At 41.3% G+C, this 19,931-nt stretch overlaps 1 long non-coding RNA gene across 1 annotated transcript in view; it reads right to left on the bottom strand.

Moving 5' to 3' along the window:
• Positions 1–17,974, bottom strand: part of LOC122491403 — a 32,251-nt gene extending 14,277 nt beyond the window's left edge. The window contains exon 1 of the long non-coding RNA XR_006299349.1: positions 17,670–17,974. This is a non-coding gene — a long non-coding RNA (uncharacterized LOC122491403). The remainder of the gene's footprint in view (positions 1–17,669) is intronic.
• Positions 17,975–19,931: the final 1,957 nt, after the last annotated feature.

Below are 19,931 nucleotides of genomic sequence, written 5' to 3'. Positions count from 1 at the left end.
AAGAAAGATTGGATCAACAGCTCTATATGTACAAAGAGCAGTTGAATGTGATCAGGGACCAGCATATCATTTTATTAAGAGAGAGTAGATACCCTTGGTACTTGAGAACTCAAATTTGTTTCCTCAAGAAGTTTTCATTTTCCTCTGCTGTGCACATCTGTCACCTACTTGCTTGCATTGATTTTTTTTTTTTTTTAAGGAAAAAAAATGCAGCATACAACTCGTCTACAATGTGGCGGGATTTAATTAATGTTTGGGAAGTATTTTGAGCTTCTTTGATGAAAGATGTTGGCTGCCACTCGTGTTCTTACTGCACAATTTTCCTGGTGGTTGTTAAGGTTTTAAAGTGAAATAAAAATTCAATGGGATCTGAAACACTGCTGATGGGTGAGTTTTTATTCAGTAAGTTAAAGAAAATAACACATTAGAATCACCTAAGCATACGAGAGTGTACCTGCAGCGTTGCTAAACTGTAACCCAATATATCTGCAGAAGGAAGAAAAAAAAAGATAACAAAGCCCAGAAAGTGGGTATTAGCTTTCTACCAATAGATAATTGTAATGCCACTGTGGGTTCCTGAAAGATACACCAATACAATTGCCAGGAGTCAGTATACCTGATCTTTTAGGCAAGTTACTTGCAAAAGTTGCATATGGCCACTATTTGAATGAGATCAACAAGGAACAGAACATTTAAACGGAGCCAAATGTGGGTATAGCAGGCATCAACATCCATGTATTTGTGTATGCAAATTAGTTTAAACATTTGATAGCCTTCAAATTATTGTGAATGGCTTTTCCTTCTCTCTGATGACATGGAAATATCCTACCCTCCAAGCCCTCACACTTCCCTGAGCACCGCTTAGGCTCCCTTACTGGAAACACAAATCTAACAAGTTTAGTTAGCTGGTTGCTGAACCCATGGCTTATTCCCAGCCAGAAATTAGATAAAGGAGTGGGGCTGCTACAGAAGGCGCCCTGGTATCACCAAAGAGTGACATAGATGTTCTTGCCAAAGATTTCATTCAGCAGGCAATTCAGTCTCAGTGCTCACCGTCTTCAGTATCTGTCCAGGTTGGTTAGATGGCTGGCCCGTCAGTCAGCAATTCGGTAACACCTTATTATCTGCCTGTGTCCTGTGTGGCGCTGTCCCGTCATTCCAATGAAATTCCCATCTTCCTGGATGTATGTCCTGTTGACACACTGGCTGGGCAGGACCCAAGGACCCATCCCACCACAGCTTAGCGTAAGTGATGCATGGTCTGAACGCTCCCAAGTACCGAGAGCCATCGCCGAGCAGCCATTTGCCCAGGATCTGTTGGGTTTGGGTCTGAGCCCTGCAGTTCAGCACACTGATCTGGGTTCAAGTCCTCCTTTCCTAGCTGACATGCATTAAATAACCCCAGCCATTTACTCATTCTTCCGGAGTCTCAGATTCCTCAACAGTAAAATGCGCATTATAATGGGGCCTAACTCAAAGGGCTCTTAAGAGGATGGCATGAGACAACACGGGAAGGCACTCAGGTTTGATACAGGTTGATATAGGAGACACGTAGAACTAGAAGGGGCTTTGACAGTCAACTTATCCTAATACCTCATTTTTTAAAATGAGTTCCAGAGAGAGAAGTGTCACAGACAAATGTTGGCAGAATAGGAAATTAGATGAAAGAAAAGAAAAACAATTGCATATCTAGTCTATGCCAGAAACCTCACATCTACTATCATTATTAATCCTCAAAAAGTTCTCTGAGGTGGTGTTATCATTTTCTTTCTTTCTTTCTTTCTTTCTTTCTTTCTTTCTTTCTTTCTTTTTTTTAATGGAAGAAGAAAGCTCAGAGAGGTTCTGTGAAGTGGTCAAACACCACACAGCAGGTGCATGCTGGAGCTGAAAGGCAAACTCGTGCACTTGAGTCCAAAGTCCACACCCATGCCTCTCTACTGTTTTGTCTCCATGTAGAAGGCAGGACTCCTATTTTTAGGTAACCTACTTGATACTGGGTATAAAATCCTTAAAACTAATCATAACACACCCGAGCTATTATTACTGAGGGAGATTTAGTTGTATCCTAGAGGTGCTTAATGGGACGGTCCCTTTTTAGCTGAAATCTGAATATCAACATGTTTCTTCCTAACAAAGGCAGAGAAAGGTGGCTGTTTTCACATTCTGCCTTCATGTGGCAGAGAATTCTAATAGAGGAGAGGAACACAGACAGGGCATGGAGGGCATAGTCTGAGCAGACAGAGCCACGGTGCCAGGTAAACAATCCCAGAGAGAGGCCTGTCTTGGCAGTCGGAGGTGGGGATACTGCAGCAGGTACTGGAAGAGCCCATGTCTGTAGAAATCAACAGACAAAGGCTGTATTCAAAAGGAAATCTGAGGAATGACACCGGCAGAGATGGAAAAAATCTGCAGGTAGTAACAGGCCCCAGCAAAAGCCACCGCCATACCAGCACCGCCACATAGTGAGAACCTGAAGAACCTGAAAGCAGAGGTGTCCTGGCCGTGCGGAAGCAGTGACTATTCCCTTAGTCATGGAAGGAACTGGAAATTTTCCCTGGTTCCCCATGGATCTTTTGCAGAGGCAGTTGTAGTTAATCACGTGGGATCTGAGATCAGACTGCTTGGTGTGAATCCCGGCTTCTTCGCAGCTTGCCAACTGTGTGACCTTGAGCAAGTTGCCTAACCTGTCTGTGTAGCTCAGCTTCCTCATTTATAAAATGGGTTGAAAAGCTGTACCCACATCATAGGATTATTGGGAGGATTAAATAAGTAAATTTGCGCATGGATGGTAGTTGGAATAATTGGGGGCACCTAGTAAGAGCTCAGTAAACTGTAGATGTGATTATAACTTCAGGGTTTGCTCAGATGATGAGATAGGATTTACGTCTGGCATCCAGTAAATACTGGATGAAGGTTCACTGTTATTTTATACTTGCATATATTTAACATTCACAAGCTTGGTAGGCATTAAATGGTTGGATTAACCCAACCAGTATGGTTGTAAATAGATATCTGGTCTGGGTAAACCCTACCTGACCTATGGCCGCCAAGATTCTAGCAAAAGAGCAGATAACTGGGAAAGTGCCACTTCCCCACCCCCTCCGCCCACCGTGCAGAAGGCTGCTCCAAAAACAGATTTCTGTGTGGTGCCTACAATGTCATCCACTGATATCAGATTATGGTGCAGTTTCTTTTTCTGAAGACATTGGCAGTAAAAGGACACCAACCACAAAGCAGGATTCAGATTCTCTTCCAAGCAATCATATGTATTAACGGTTATCATAGTATGTATATGGCACCAGATGCCCTCCCGTGAACCTTTTCCAAAATTCTCCCAGAGAAAGCTCTGACCTGCTGCTTTATTGCAGAGAGCTGCGGAGGTGGGGGGGGGGGGGCGCTAATAATACAAACAATAGGCACTTTATTATAAAGGATCATAGCCGATCTTAATGGGCAAAAGCTGAGAAAAGTGAGATTCGTGAAAAGCAGCAGGAAATTATACTGACCATCTTTGCACCACTCAAATGAGATTCAGAATGAGGTTCACCCAAAGGCCACCTTCCGACTGGTGATTTACATGGTATGAGTTAAGTAATAAAGCAGCCATGGAGGAAAACTTAAAAAAAAATTGCTTCCTCTGCTGCCTGACTGGCGGGTGGAGAATGAAGCAAGACCATCTACAGAGAAAGCAGAGAATGTGGGATGCATGTGGAGGTGGTCAGGACAGAGAATCAGGTTAGGATGGCTTCCCCTCTAACCAAGAGGTTTTGAAATTATCCAGAAAGAAAAGAAGACCTGGAATCCTGAGGTCCATAAAAAATAAAGCAATACGCAGCTTTGTGACAAATAAGACAGCCAGCAGAAAATATGCTGTTTCTGGCCAGCTCTTCAAACCTACTGAATCATCTGCCCAAAGGCAAAGCATTTGTGATACTAAATAACCCAGTCTTAAAATGTCCAGTGTGAAATTTGTTTTTTTCTTAAAAGAAGTAGCTTTGTATTCTCAGGCTGTGTTTGTGTGCCCATGCAGTCTGGACATTTTGAGAGACATGACCAGTCAAGGCAATTGAACCACATCAAGTAAGAAGTCTCCTTGGTGTGATAGCATGTTGAATTTCAGCTACACTCTCCTCTCAGGACCCTCAACTGAGTAAAGACAGCAGTGTGGCTGACCAGCCGACCAGGCAGCCAGTCAGGTGGTTTGTCATTCGGTCAGGCTATCTACAACGCCCTCTGGAAGATTCTACAGGGTACAGTTGGGAACGAGTGGAAACCTGGTTTAAAGAGGTTACCAGATGACCAGCCTAGAGCCACTCAACCCCCAACACAGAGAACTTGAGAGCTGTGCGTCTTTAGTTTGACATGACTATTAGCCACTTTGATTCCTCCTGGCAGGAAGAGTAGAAGTGAAATTTGTGCAAATCTTCCTTTTGATGTAATGAAGCATTCCATAAACTGAAAATCTTAAGACCCAATTATAAAGGCCAAATTGCTATTTTACTTACTAAGATAAAAAGCTACGGTCTCAGTCATTTGCTTTTTGTAATTTCCCTTATCTCATGGATTCCTCACAATAAGTCCATGAGGAAAGTATTCGTTCTGGTCACGGATCTATCTGTTAGTTGCAGTAACACAGACTCAATTCAGCTCAAACAAAACAAAACAAAACAAAACAAAACAAAAACAAAAAAAAAACAGGGAGGAATGAAGGTTGGGGATTATTGCAAGGTTAAGGTACAGTCTCACTGGATCTAAGAAAAACTGAACAATCAGGCTTCAGGACAGAAGAGACAAAACTGAGGTAGTTCCGGGAACTGTCACTCTCTACTCCCACCCCTCTCTTGAGTCAGTGTCCACCATGGTCTGAACATTTGCAGTATGATTGGGGTACAAAGATAACCCATTATCAGGAACTAAAGTGAGGTGGCCATTGCCAGAGAAAAGGATTTGAGCAAAGCTTACCTCACAAACAATTCTAGTATAGCATTACTATCTCCATTCACCACATAAGGAAACTGAGGCATAGGAAGGTTAGAAGGGCTTAATCTTACAGTTAGCAAGGAGCTCTAGGCCTCCTGAGAGAATGGGTGTTGCATTCAGACAGATCTATGTTGAAATCCTCTAGCTCACTTGCTGCTGGATCCTGGGCAGGTTTAATCTCTTCACACTTCAATTTCTTCACCATCAAAGTGGGCTCATGTCAAAGGTTTGTTTTTAGGGTTAAATTAGATGAGATGATCCATTTAACTCATCTAATTTGGTGCCTGGAATACAACAGCATGCAAAAAACAACAATAGTCCTTCTCTCACCTGTGAAACCACATCCTAAGCTGCATCACAGTTGACCATGGAATGTAACTGATCTTTTGCTCTTCCTCCTCCAGTGCATGTGCTGCCACTCCCGGAGACTGCCAGCTCCTTAGACCATGTCTCCTCTCTCTCGCACCCCTCCCTGGGCTGGCTGAGCACTTTGGCAGTCTCTCCAAATTCCTGTGGAATTAAACTGGCTGAATGCGTTCCACATGTCCCTCTCTTCCCTGCAAATCCATTAAGGACCACACCCCATCTTTACATTTCATTGTGTCTTCCTCAGGCTATCAGCTTCTCTGGGGCGCCAACATGGTTTTTTCTCTTTTTCCTTCTGTCTCTCTTTCATGGAGCTCCACCTGGAGGTCAGTGGCTTCGGTTTGTTATGAAGACAAATTTATTGCAGAAGAAAAATGGCCTCCAGGCGAGGAGGCTATTCAACTTCAGATGACTCCAGATAAAGAGAAGGAATCCTGAATTGTACTTCTTGAGTACAATATCATGGGATTTCTTTGTTGGGGGTGGGGGAGGGGGAGAGCAGGGAGGGAGGATGACACACAATTGTCATCTCACAAACTTCTTCTCCCAGTTACATGCAAAGTCTGGATGTCAACAAGGAGCTCAAGTATCTCCTAGACAAGGTGCTAACTTTGAAGAGAGATATCCATCCCATAGGATGCATAAAAGATAGAAACAGGAACTTGCATTTGACACATACTATCTTGTGTCTGCACTTTACATACAGTACTTCATTTCCCCAGCAACCTTGCAAGGTTGGGGATATTATTCCAATTTTACAGATAAGGAACACTGAATAATAACCCTAAACTATGCAATTAGTAAGGGATGTGCTGGAACCCAGCAAGGGGGCTGCTGCAGAGAAGATATCAGGTCAGTCTTGCTTCCAAAAACCATTCATTTCCTTCTTTGATGTTTTAGGCAACTCACCTTGACCACCACTAACTGAGAGAGAAGACTGGTACCCAAGGGGACTGGCTGAGCAGAGCAGAAAGAAGGAATAGAGTTGTTTTGGAACAAAGCCACTAGTTGACCATCACTGAAAAAGAAAGATTTGCACCACTAGTTTGGAGCCGTTGAAAGACCATCATCAGCACGTGGGAATTTGGGCCAGACTGAACCAAACCCTATCCGTTATTATACATCCTTGAGCAGGTTACTTAACCTTGCTAAGTCTCAAGTTTCCTCACTTGTTAAAAAGAAGAACGATAGTGGTGCCTACCTCATACAACTTACTGTAAAGAGTAAATGCAAAAGCTTGCATAAAGTGTTCCTTGCTTAGGAAAAGGCCTGTATATAGCAAGTACTCAAAAAATGTTAGCTATTATTGGGGTCCCTGGGTGGCTCAGTGGGTTAAGCGTCCAACCTCAGCTCAGGTCATGATCTTATTGTTTGTGAGTTCGAGCCCTGCATCGGGCTGTGTGCTGACAGCTCAGAGCCTGGAGCCTGCTTCGGATTCTGTGTCTCCCTCTATCTCTACCCCTCCCTGGCTTGTGTTCTGCCTCTTTCTCTCAAAAATGAACAAACATTAAAAAAAATTTTTTTTTTAATGTTAGCTATTATCAATAGTGGACAATTTTAAATAAATGAGGATTACTTTGTCACAGAAATTGCTACCAGGATGATAAATAAGATGTCCTTCCTTAATGAAGAGATGTGATTCATTTACAAATAGCACACATTTGCATGTAGACAATAATGTGATAATATCATTAAATGCAGTTTGTTCCTCTAACAAGTTTGAAGGTACTACTTCCCATTGATGCTGAGCCCCACCCCCTTGTTTACATTGTTAAATTGCTTAGCAACCTCTCTTCTAGTCTTAAGTAGAGATAAAACAGTGCAATCAAGAAAAGAACAGGGGTCCCTGGTTGGCTTAGTTGGAAGAACATGTGACTCTTGATCTTGTGGTCATGAGTTTGAGCCCCATGTTGGGTGTAGACATAAAAATCACATTTATTTTAAAGTACTTTCTCATGATTTTGACTTTTTGTGATTTTGGATGATTCTTCATAGCTCTTGTGTAAGGTGAGGGCTGACCACAGTAGCTGGGTGTGTTGGTGGAAGGGTGAGAATCATCTTGGGAAGAGATGGGTCTCTGTGCTCTTGGTTGCAGATTTCCATCTCAATAATTCTTCACTTTCTCTTCCCTGCCTTTCAAATCTTGTTAGCTCAACAATGAGAGAGAAAAGAAAGGTGGTAGTGATAAACTCTGCTTACATAGAAAAACACAGAAACATTTACATCGTGTGTTTTCAAAGGGCACCAACCCAGTCTTTGTCTGTTACTGTATTGAGCAGAGAAATTCATGAGCCTATGACACCTTGAAATCCCATCAGTATCAATATCCCTGTGCCAAGGGTAACATTCTCAGCTTTTTGATAGCAGCCTTTCCTATCCTTCACATTACCACACTGTGTGCCTCATCTGTAACCTCTTCTAGAAAGGCTCTTATCATTGGTACTTCATTCTAATTTACGTTTTCAAACAAGGGAGGAAAAAAAAAAGAGAGAAGCATGTATTCAATTTTATGATTGACTTATAAAACCTCAGGTAAGTTTTCTAACATGAATTTTTGAGGGCTGATCACTTGGACTGCTACAGCCAAGACTCCAAAATTGCTCTCCATTTCAGGTGGAGTCCTTTCCATGCTATATTGTCTTTCTGCCTGTCTCTTTCTCTCCTCCCTCCTCTTGAATACTGGACTTGGGATCAGGAAACCCTCCACCTCCAGATTTACCTCGGATCTAGTTTCTAGCCTCATTAGTTTGGGGCCTTGAATAAATCACTTTACCATTCTGAACATCTATGTTTCTAAATGTCCAATGAGATTGCTGTATCACGTAAATGCCAAAGTCCTCCTCACCTCGAAAATTTCTAACCATTCATTTATCTGAGGACTTTCACTTTTGGACAGAATGTAAAGATCCCAGTAAGCTAACAGCAATACTGTAGCAAGAAGGAAAAAGAAATAAGTACATTGAAGACATCATTAAAAACACTGAAGAGTGATGGATGCAAAGAAATTAGACTGAAATTCCTAAGGAGTTTATAATCACCAGCTGCTGGCTTCCCAAGAAGCATTTGCCCACTGTGGGTATAGGCTGAAGGCTGGATTTGGGCCATGCAGGCCTCTACTGGGAAAATAGGAACACAGCAGAACTATTGGTGAAATGGGACTGAAGTAATGTATTTGGTATAGGATTGAAGTAACGGATTAGAAAACAGAGAAGTGCCAAATATAAGATCCATTCCCTTAAGGATGGTGGGGAAAGCTTATGTGGGCTAACCCAGAAAGGGAGAATAAGTTTTTTTATAATCTGCAGTGTATAGGAGACAAAGTCCCACTAGAAATAAGAGTTTTTGATGAATGGATAACAGTTCTTCCCTTTAAATCATTTGCCAGATTTTGAACCTATGTGAAATGGGAGTCTCCAAATCTCTGCAGGCTCCGAACCTCTGAAGAGCAGAACTATTAGAGTTAAGGATACAAGGAGTTTCTAGGCTCCCCATTGAAAGCCCAAAGATGCCCTTTGCAGAGCACAGGGACCAACTGGAGGGCAAATGGTTTATCTACCAAGATTTACTCAGAGCTGCAACCCAGCCTCACACCCAGCTCAATCCCTACCTGTCTGCCTACCAAAGGAAGGGAAGAGTCCTTGATGGTACAGGATTTCATCTGAGCATTCTGGGATTTTTTTTGTTTTGTTTTGTTCTGGATTATTTTTGATACCCAGTTTCAATGATACAATTCAAAATTACTAACATGAGAAATGAACGGAAGATGTGATTGATAATCAAGAGGAAAAAATCAAATAATAGAAGCATACCCACAGATAATTCAAGTGTGGTAATTAGCAGAAAAGGATTTTAAAATCATTAAGATTTTTATATGAAAAAATAGAGGAGAAATGAAATAAAAGATTAAGAATTTCAACAGAGAATTGAAATTGTTAAAAAAATCAAATAGGATGGGAGGGAGGGGAGGGTGGGTGATGGGTATTGAGGAGGGCACCTTTTGGGATGAGCACTGGGTGTTGTATGGAAACCAATTTGACAATAAATTTCATTAAAAAATTAAAAAAATCAAATAGGTATTCTAAAACTGAAAAAATACAACAATATATTATTTAAATTGAACAATTAATTGGGTAAGTGTAATAGTACATATACCACAGATTTTTTAATTCAAAGACAAGATCATTTTTTAAAAACAGTAGCTCAAGTTGAAACACAAAAGTGAGGGAAAAGAGTAAAAAGAACAGAATAAAGTATAAGAGACATATGATACACAGTAAAAAAAAAAAAAAAGTCCAATATACATATAATTGAAGTCCCAGAAGGCGAGGAGAAGGGGACTGGAAAAGAGCAATTGTTATAGAGATAACAACTGAGAATTTTCTGAAATTTATCAACGATATCCACTCCACTCACAAATTCAAGGAAGGGAAACAGGGAACACTAAGAAGAATAAAAACAATGAAAACCACATTTAGGGACATTATATTCAAAGTGCTGGGAAGTAAAGACTAAGAAAAAAATCTGAAAAGAACCAAAGGAAAAAGAGACATTCCGTTCAATGTCACAAAGAGACTGATGGCTGACTTTTCAATAGAAACTATGGAGGGGTCCCTGGGTGGCTCAGTCGGTTAGGTTTAGCGTCTGACTTCAGCTCAGGTCATGATCTTCCAGTTCATGAGTTCAAGCCCCGCATCAGGTTCTGTGCTGACAGTTCAGAGCCTGAAGTCTGCTTCAGATTCCGTGTCTTCATCTCTCTCTCTGACCCTCCTCTGCTCCCTCTCTCTCTCTCAAAAATAAATAAACATTAAAAATAATAATAATAATAACATAGAAACTATGGAAGCCAGAAGATAATGCTTTAACATCATTAGACCTGAAAGAAAAATGCAACACCGAATAAAATTATATCCAGTGAAAATGTACTTCAAAAGTTAAGCCCAAAATAAAGATATTTTCCAACAAAGTAACTTTGACTGAGTTTGGCTCTGGAAGCACCATAAGATTTACTAAAGGAAAAATTTCAGGCCAAAGGAAAAGAATCCTGGATGGAAATAGTAAACTATGGGAAGAAATGAGGAGCACTATAAAGAATAAATATGTGTACAAGATTTTTTTTAATATCAACTTTTTAAAAGAAAAATAAGAAAAGATTATTGAGAATATAATGTAGGAGTCACATGTTAGCTAGTGTCACAAAGAACCAGAAGATCTAAATGAGATTAAACTATTGTAAGTTTCTTGAGTTACTTGTGAAATGGCAAAAATGCTAACCTACAAGATATATTGGGAAGCTAGGAAGGCACAATAATTTTCTAGGAAAAAAGACATAAGAAAATGAAGAATGTATAATAAGAAACTACTAGAGGAGAAACATGGAAAATAAATACTTCAAAAGAAGGTAAAAAAAAAGGCATAAAAGAACAAAGTATAAATGGGAAAAATAGAAAAAATAACAAGTAGCAGATGACATGATATTATACATGGAAAATCCGATAGACTCCACCAAAAGTCTGCTAGAACTGATACATGAATTCAGCAAAGTTGCAGGATACAAAATCAATGTACAGAAATCAGTTGCATTTTTATACACTAACAATGAAGCAACAGAAAGACAAATAAAGAAACTGATCCCATTCACAATTGCACCAAGAAGCATAAAATACCTAGGAATAAATCTAACCAAAGTTGTAAAGGATCTGTATGCTGAAAACTATAGAAAGCTTATGAAGGAAATTGAAGAAGATTTAAAGAAATGGAAAGACATTCCCTGCTCATGGATTGGAAAAATAAATATTGTCAAAATGTCAATACTACCCAAAGCTATCTACACATTCAATGCAATCCCAATCAAAATTGCACCAGCATTCTTCTCGAAACTAGAACAAGCCATCCTAAAATTCATATGGAACCACAAAAGGCCCTGAATAGCCAAAGGAATTTTGAAGAAGACCAAAGCAGGAGGCATCACAATCCCAGACTTTAGCCTCTACTACAAAGCTGTCATCATCAAGACAGCATGGTATTGGCACCAAAACAGACACATAGACCAATGGAATAGAATAGAAACCCCAGAACTAGACCCACAAACGTATGGCCAACTCATCTTTGACAAAGCAGGAAAGAACATCCAATGGAAAAAAGACAGCCTCTTTAACAAATGGTGCTGGGAGAACTGGACAGCAACATGCAGAAGGTTGAAACTAGACCACTTTCTCACACCATTCACAAAAATAAACTCAAAATGGATAAAGGACCTAAATGTGAGACAGGAAACCATCAAAACCTTAGGGGAGAAAGCAGGAAAAGACCTCTCTGACCTCAGCCGTAGCAATCTCTTACTCGACACATCCCCAAAGGCAAGGGAATTAAAAGCAAAAGTGAATTACTGGGACCTTATGAAGATAAAAAGCTTCTGCACAGCAAAGGAAACAACCAACAAAACTAAAAGGCAACCAACGGAATGGGAAAAGATATTCACAAATGACATATCGGACAAAGGGCTAGTATCCAAAATCTATAAAGAGCTCACCAAACTCCACACCCGAAAAACAAATAACCCAGTGAAGAAATGGGCAGAAAACATGAATAGACACTTCTCTAAAGAAGACATCCGGATGGCCAACAGGCACATGAAAAGATGTTCAGCGTCGCTCCTTATCAGGCAAATACAAATCAAAACCACACTCAGGTATCACCTCACGCCAGTCAGAGTGGCCAAAATGAACAAATCAGGAGACTATAGATGCTGGAGAGGATGTGGAGAAACGGGAACCCTCTTGCACTGTTGGTGGGAATGCAAATTGGTGCGGCCGCTCTGGAAAGCAGTGTGGAGGTTCCTCAGAAAATTAAAAATAGACCTACCCTATGACCCAGCAATAGCACTGCTAGGAATTTATCCAAGGGATATAGGAGTACTGATGCATAGGGCCACTTGTACCCCAATGTTCATAGCAGCACTCTCAACAATAGCCAAAGTATGGAAAGAGCCTAAATGTCCATCAACTGATGAATGGATAAAGAAATTGTGGTTTATATACACAATGGAATATTACGTGGCAATGAGAAAAAATGAAATATGGCCTTTTGTAGCAACGTGGATGGAACTGGAGAGTGTGATGCTAAGTGAAATAAGCCATACAGAGAAAGACAGATACCATATGGTTTCACTCTTATGTGGATCCTGAGAAACTTAACAGAAACCCATGGGGGAGGGGAAGGAAAAAAAAAAAAAAGAGGTTAGAATGGGAGAGAGCCAAAGCATAAGAGACTGTTAAAAACTGAGAACAAACTGAGGGTTGATGGGGGGTGGGAGGGAGGAGAGGGTGGGTGATGGGTATTGAGGAGGGCACCTTTTGGGATGAGCACTGGGTGTTGTATGGAAACCAATTTGTCAATAAATTTCATTAAAAAAAAAATAAATAAATAAATAGTAATGGTGAGAAAAAAATAAAAAAAATTAAAAAAAATAATAAATAAAAAAAATAAACTGAAATTCTTTGAAGACAAAAAAAATAACAAGTAGAAATAATTAAATGAACTATGTCAGTAATTTTATACACACATGGACTAAACACTCCAATCAAAAAGGAAAGATAAAATGGATTTTTTTTAAAACACAAGACTCAATTATAGGCCCTTTATAATAAATATATTTTAAAGTTTAATATATTTATCTGGGAGGAGTAAGGCAAGGGCTTTGAAGATTAAGTGCCCTGGGTTTGAATTCTAGCATCTAATTATAAACTGTTTGAACATAGGTAAGTTACGTAACTTCTCTGAGCCTCAGTTCCCTTATCTATAATAAAAGAGCAATAATACTTATCTGAAAGGGTTTTTGTGGGAATGAAATAAAGTTAATGAGAAAAACCAGAACAGGCTAGAAAAGCCTCAATTAGTAATAGGTATTACTGTTACTGTCATCACCACCACCAATGATCCCAGTTTCTCTTAGGGAGGAGCTGTAATATTGTGGTTAATAGCTTGGGTGCTGGAATCACACTGGTTGGCTTTTAATTCCAGCACTGTCATTTATTAGCCACGTGACCTTGAATAAGTACTTAAACTCCTACACCTTGGTTTTCTCACCTATAGAATGGGTACCTCTCAGAATTGTGAATACAAAAATGAGATCATCTATTAAGACACTTAACACATTGCCTGGAACATGAGTGCTCTCTACACAGCAGCTGGAGTGACCATTAAAACATAAATCAGATAACGTCAATCACTTGCTCAAAAGCTTTTCATGTCTTCCCACTGCACACAGAGTAAAAGCCAAAGCTTTACAATCACCTGCCAGGTCCACGAAGATCCATTACCTTTTCTGAACTCACCTACTAGCTACCCCCTCGTTTATGCCACTTACTTTACACACCTGTCTCCTTGCACTCCCTCAAATTAATCAGGTATGCTACCTTCTCAGGGCTATTGTACCGACAGAGTCCTCCTCCTGGAGAGTTCTTCCCTCTGCAATCTCCATCCCACCCCTCAGATCAGCATGGCTTGCTCCTTTACCATTTTTGGGTCTTGCTCAAATCCATTATTCAGTGAAGGTGTCTGGGACGACCCTATGTAAAATTGTACCTCACTATTTCACCACTTCCAGTCTTACTTCCTTGGTTTATGTTTTTCCTTAGAAGAAATCACCATTTAATTTTTTTTCTATTAAAATTCTTTATTAGTTTGTTGTATGTTTTCTCCCATTACAATATAAGCCCATGAAGGCAGGGATTTTTGTCTTTGACCCTTACTATGCCCTGTAGCACTTAGACATCTACCTGGCACATAGTAGGCACTTAAAAAATAGTTATTCAGTAAAAGAATTTAAAAGTTAGGGGCGCCTCGGTGGCTCAGTCGGTTAAATGTCTGACTCTTGATTTCGGATAAGGTCATGATCTCATGGTTCATGAGATCGAACCCTGCGTGGGGCTCTGCGCTGACAGCCCAGAGCCTGCCTGGGATTCTCACTCTCTCCTGCTCTCTCTGTCCCTCCCCCACACGTGCACGTGCACGAGCAGGCTCTCTCTCTCTCAAAATAAATGAACTTTTTTTCTTAGTGACCATTATTATTATTTGCTTGTCTGGTCATTTCTTCCTCCTCTTCCTTCTTCAGTAACCATTGGTGGTATGGAACTTGAGACATAACTGAGCTCAGCCATCCCTTCCTCAAGGGGTTCTCCCCTGAATTTCCCACATCAGTTCCTCTTGTTTTGCCTTCTCACAACATTGATCTCTGTTGTGTGGTTATTTGGTTTAAGTCTGTCTTTTCTACTAGACCTATATTAGTAGAGACGTTATCAATTAGTATACTTAGTACAGTTCTTGGCACGTAAAAAATACTCAACAAATAAATAAATGAATGAATGGTCGGAATAAGCTCTTGCTTTATTTTGCCTATTGTAACACTAATTTTACATGTTACTTAACCCCTCTGGCTGTGCTATGTTTAGTTTTTGTTCATGATTAACAAGCTTTGGCATTTTTAATGTGCCATTTCCTTGTTGACACTGAACTGTGTAACTTAAGCTAAGCTGTGTTCTGGTAGGTATTCACAAATATTTTTCATTGATTTGTATTCAGAGTAAAAGATGAAAGAGCAATAGGTTGCCAGTTAGCAAAAATTCATTTACTCTTGTTCAGATCTGCGAAAGCATCCAATTAATATTATGCATGAATATTTCACAATAGAAGAATCCTGGAAGTTAGTCTAGTAATAAAAAGAACAAAGTGAAGATAGACGCATTCTTCTTTTTTGGGATGGAGAGATTATGGCAACCCGTAGTGCAGGCAAGAGGAAGGAACGGTCATTTATTGGGAGCCTGTCATATGCCACATTCCATGCAAGATACTTTGTATTTATGATCCCATTTGGTCCAAACCACGAATGTGGTGGAGGTGAAAAAATGCCAGCAAGTGCAGACATGTATGCACGTGTGCTCTTATGCAACCATATTTGTAGGTATTTGAAATTAACAGGCTCTAGTCCTGTCTCTGCTTCATATTAGCTGCTCAAGCTTGAGCAGGTCAGTTCATGCCACTGAGCTTTGGTTTCCACATTTGTAAAGTGTGGATCATAAGGCCTATCTCACAGAGCTGGTATTAAGATCAAATAAAATAATGGATATGAGCATTCTTTGAAATATCGAAAGCGTGTGTGTGTGTGTGTGTGTGTGCCTGCGTGGTGTTATAAGGATCAAAGCAATAATGTCACCCTTTGGATATCAAAATATATTTTCATTTTCCCTGGTGAAAGCTAGATGTGGGGTAAAGTCATATTGTATCAGCTTATTAACTGTTCACTTATTGCAACTCAATCTAATAAACATATTAAACACTTGTGATGTGCCAGACTCCGTAAAGCCAAGAAGAATAAAATGAACTAAGCATGATCCTGCCTCAAGGAGTTCACACTTGAAAGGAGGAAGCATACAGGTATAAAAATAACTATAAGATGCAAGGCAGAATATGCATAATTATATATATATTAGGGAATTACACCTAGTAACCTATACAATAAATATATATTGAATAACAGCTGTGGGCCAGGCACTGTTCTAGAACCCAACAAAACAGTAGAGAAGAAAATTTTTTTAAATAACTGGTTTTCATGGGGCTTACATTCTAATGTGCAAAAAGGGAGAATAATCTCATAACCCACAGGATAAATAAACCAATCTGAGTTAACTGCTGTGCTGCAAATAAAATAGGGTAACGTGATAATGAGTTCTGAATGAGCAGCGGTCAGCTAAGGTTTCTGTTATCTGAGCTGAGGCCAGTATGACACCGAGGCAGCTTGGAGGAGAGCATCTGAGAGAGAATTCTCCCTAGCATGCATGAAGCACAAGAGCCCGGAGTCTGTGGGCGCAAGGCTCAGAAAGAAGGCACCATGTGAAAGCGTGCTCTGACAAAACGTGAGGAAGTGAGCGAGCTGAGAGCCCAGCAAGGGTGGATGGGGCCAGACCACATACCACATTTTGCTCTTGTGTAAAGAACTGGGGGGATCTAAGTGAAGCACAGTGGGGAGCCAGGGAAGCCAAGAAAGAAAGGAGATGTGATCTGATTTACATTTTAAAAAGAGCAATCTGGTTGCTATGTGGAGTGGGTAGGCTGCATCCAAGAGAGAGGGAATCCAGGAAGACCAGAAGAGATGCTATTTTTGCAATCCAGGTGAAGGATAAGCAATAGTGACTTGTAAGTAAGCTAGAAGCCAGCTAGATGTGGGGAGAGGGACAGATGCAGGATATATTTTGGCGCTAAGCCAACAAGAATTTGAAGAGGAAAAAGGTTGTTTCTAAAAGAAGGCCTCAGTGTCTATCTTTAGTTCGAAATCCTTTTATGTCAAACAATAAATTAATTCTATAAATATACCTAATGTACATATAAGCTACTATTAAAGTTCTTTGGCTTTTTAAGGGTAGTACATGCTTATTAAAGAATTGCAAAAAAAAGAGAAGAGCAACAATTAAGAAAAACTATATACCTATATATAATATAAAATATGCTGTATACATATCTAAGACTAGAATGCCTACATTTTTCCCCGGAAATACGATTTGATCTTGTGTTTCTGAGGTGGTTGTGCTATATCAGATTGTGCCCCCCCCCACCCCCCGCTTTTTTCTGTAGCATCTTTTGAAAACTGCAAAGTTTCCCAACATCAACACAAACACCAGATGTGGACATTGCTTCATGTAAGGGAGATAACTTCCACCCACTGGGGCAACGGGACTGGGAATGCCCAGTTATCTTAGCGCGTCAGGGGCTGGATGGAGCACAAGTCCATCTCACCAAGGCCTGAAATACAAGGCAATCAGACAGGTTGCTGTAAACCCATTCCCTTCCGTGCTTGGACGGGGGTGGAGGAAGGGTACAGCTATTTACAGCAATAACTGTCTGAGCGAAGACTGCGTAATGCAGTCCCTTGGTGTGAGCGCCCCCCCCCCCATCCCCCGCCCCGCAACTCCCCGTGTAAACCCTAGGGATTCCGTGGAGGTAAAGAATGGATGGGAGTGAGTCGTTGCGGGGCAGGCCAGGGAAGGAATACTGTAGAGAGCCGTGGGGCCACCGGGGCAGGAGGTATGTTCCCACTCCCCATCTCGTGCACCCGCTGGCCGGATGCAGCCTCCCGGAGCCCGCGGGGCTGAAATGAGGCATGCATCAGCTCCCTGCAGCATCCTCTCCCCTACGGCGCGCAGTAATGGATCTGTGCGTCCTAAAAGAGGAAGATAATGCCGGGTTTAGCGTATAAATAGCTGGTTGTACGCTCGCCCTGCGAAGCATTGATTGAGAGAGCCAAGCTGACTATTGATCTAATTTTAACTTACATTTTAGCACGCACCCTCTCCGCCTCCCTGCCGTTGTTCGGGGCGGTGGAGCTCGGGGCACCATCGTCTCCTGCGACCGCCAGAGGGCGGGCCACTCGTGTCCCCGCCGCCCTGCCCGTCTGGCCTGTGTTTACGCAGACACACAATGCCGGCCTTTATTGGGTCTGAAAAATAGGAGTTTGATTTTTCTGCGCCGGGATGACCTCATCACTCATGAAAGTCGGAGGGAAACGGGGAATTGGATGACAGGCAGTTAGGAAAATAAAGGTTGCATTTCACCCCCTCCCACGTCACCACCTACACAGAGCGCTAGGGATGTGCTTCTGATTTTAAAACCACTTTGCGGAAGCCGGGAAGCGGAGGAGGGCGGTAGGAGTGGAATGTTAAATTCCTCTTGGTACCCTGCCACCGGGTGTGCTGAGGCTTCTGTTTAGGTTAGTGTCACCTATTGACCACCTCCAGGGTCTCAGTATTGAACTGTCACCAGATGCCAGGGGACCAACACTCTTTAGGAAAGAGTGGCATGCCTTTAAAATATTATTAGTTATTGCAAACATGATTCATCTGGCCAAGGTATATAAATAATGGTCATCAGCAGTTTTATACTGACTGCTAGCTTGGAAATTTCAGATCTGCTTATGACTTCAAATGAATAGTGTGGAATGTAAAGCTTATCTACATTTTTGTTGCCACCTTTTGGGACCACAAACTATTGTAGGGCAACCTATATGTGGTTAAGAAGGGAGACAGAAGACTGGAAAAGATGCCTCCCCAGAAATTCCCCAGACCTAGAACTCTGCATTTGGACTTTCTTTCTGGGGTTGAGTGAAACATATCAGAAGAAGCTGAAACATATCAATAGAAGCTGATGTTTGTGTCAGGCATTCTACTAACCATTTTACATTTGTTGCCTCATTAAATCCTTAAGACAACCAATCAGTTAACTTCTGTTATTATCCCCATTCTATAGTTGAAGAAATTGAGGTGAAGTCAGGTAGCTAGAAAAGAGCAGCCTCAATAGTGAGTGACCACAGAGCCCTCGCTCTTGATCACCATGCTACATGCCTTGAAGACATGCCTATCACTGGCAAAGTCTTAAACTTTCTGCATCTCTAAGCACAGGAGGCCATGTGTGAATACAGGATGGCAATTCTCAAGTAGGCAGCTAGGCCAAACCAAAAGCCTCTTCATAGGGTGAGCTCTTGAAAAAGTGAAAAATGTACAAAGAAATTCTCATCTGAAGTGTTCCTGACAGTAGCTTATAAGCTGGAAATAAAGTGACCAGAAGGAGACTTTCAGTAAAGGGCCCTCACTTGGCCAGTCATTCAGCAAGTATTTGCTTCCAGTGGCCAGGCCATAGTGGTGGGCACTGGGATACTATAAGGAAGAATATAGACATGGTCCATCACCTCATGGGAACTCCTGAGAGAGGAGGTCATAAATAAGTGAACAATAAAACCCATAATTGTGATTTGTGATGATTGTAAAAGGGACATGATTTATTTGGGGAGGGGAAGATAAGGCAGGCCTGTCTGAGGAAATGACATTCCAGCACGGAGCTACGTGGAGAGCAGGAATCAGCCAGGCAGAGGATGGGAATGAGCACACCACAGACAGACAGGGAAGGCTTTGAGGAGGAGCCAGTGATGAATGGGAGAGAACTCTGTAGAGCTCACAGAGGGTCTTGTAAACCCGAGTGAGGATTTCAGACATCATCTTAAGTGCAATGGGAAGGAAGAAAGACCCCTTGATGAGTTTTAAGCTTGAGAGTAAAGTGATTTGTTTTACATTTTAGGAAGATTACTTTGTGATGGGAAGAATGGGTGGGAGATAGGACAAGGGCATGGGCATGGGGACGCCATCAGGAAGTTAGTACAGTAGCTCAGGGGAGAGATGACAGCAACTTGGATGAGGGCTGCCATATTGAAGACAGAGAGAAGTGTATGACCTATTTGCGAGTTTCGTGATGGCTGGATCCCTCAGGAGAACTGAGGAATAGCGAGGGGTCAGACACCTCTCCCAGTTTCTGGCTTGAGGCACCGAATTGAATGAGGCATCCTTAACACATCCAACAGACCCTAAAAGAGGAGCAAGCTGGGCCAACTATTGGCTTAACAAGTCTTTCTTATTTGAAGAGTAAAGGCTGCTGTCCATCCAGACAGAAAGGAGACTTCAAAAGGAAGCTTTGGGTGGTTGGTCACTTCCTCATGGAAATGATTTTTTGTTGTTACCTCCACAGTCAAAAAGATAAGTATTAATATC

Source organism: Prionailurus bengalensis, chromosome C2 (genome assembly GCF_016509475.1).
Source record: "Prionailurus bengalensis isolate Pbe53 chromosome C2, Fcat_Pben_1.1_paternal_pri, whole genome shotgun sequence".
NCBI lineage: Eukaryota > Metazoa > Chordata > Mammalia > Carnivora > Felidae > Prionailurus > Prionailurus bengalensis.
Note: the sequence above shows the minus strand (reverse complement) of the source record. Positions and strands in the feature narration are given on the sequence as shown.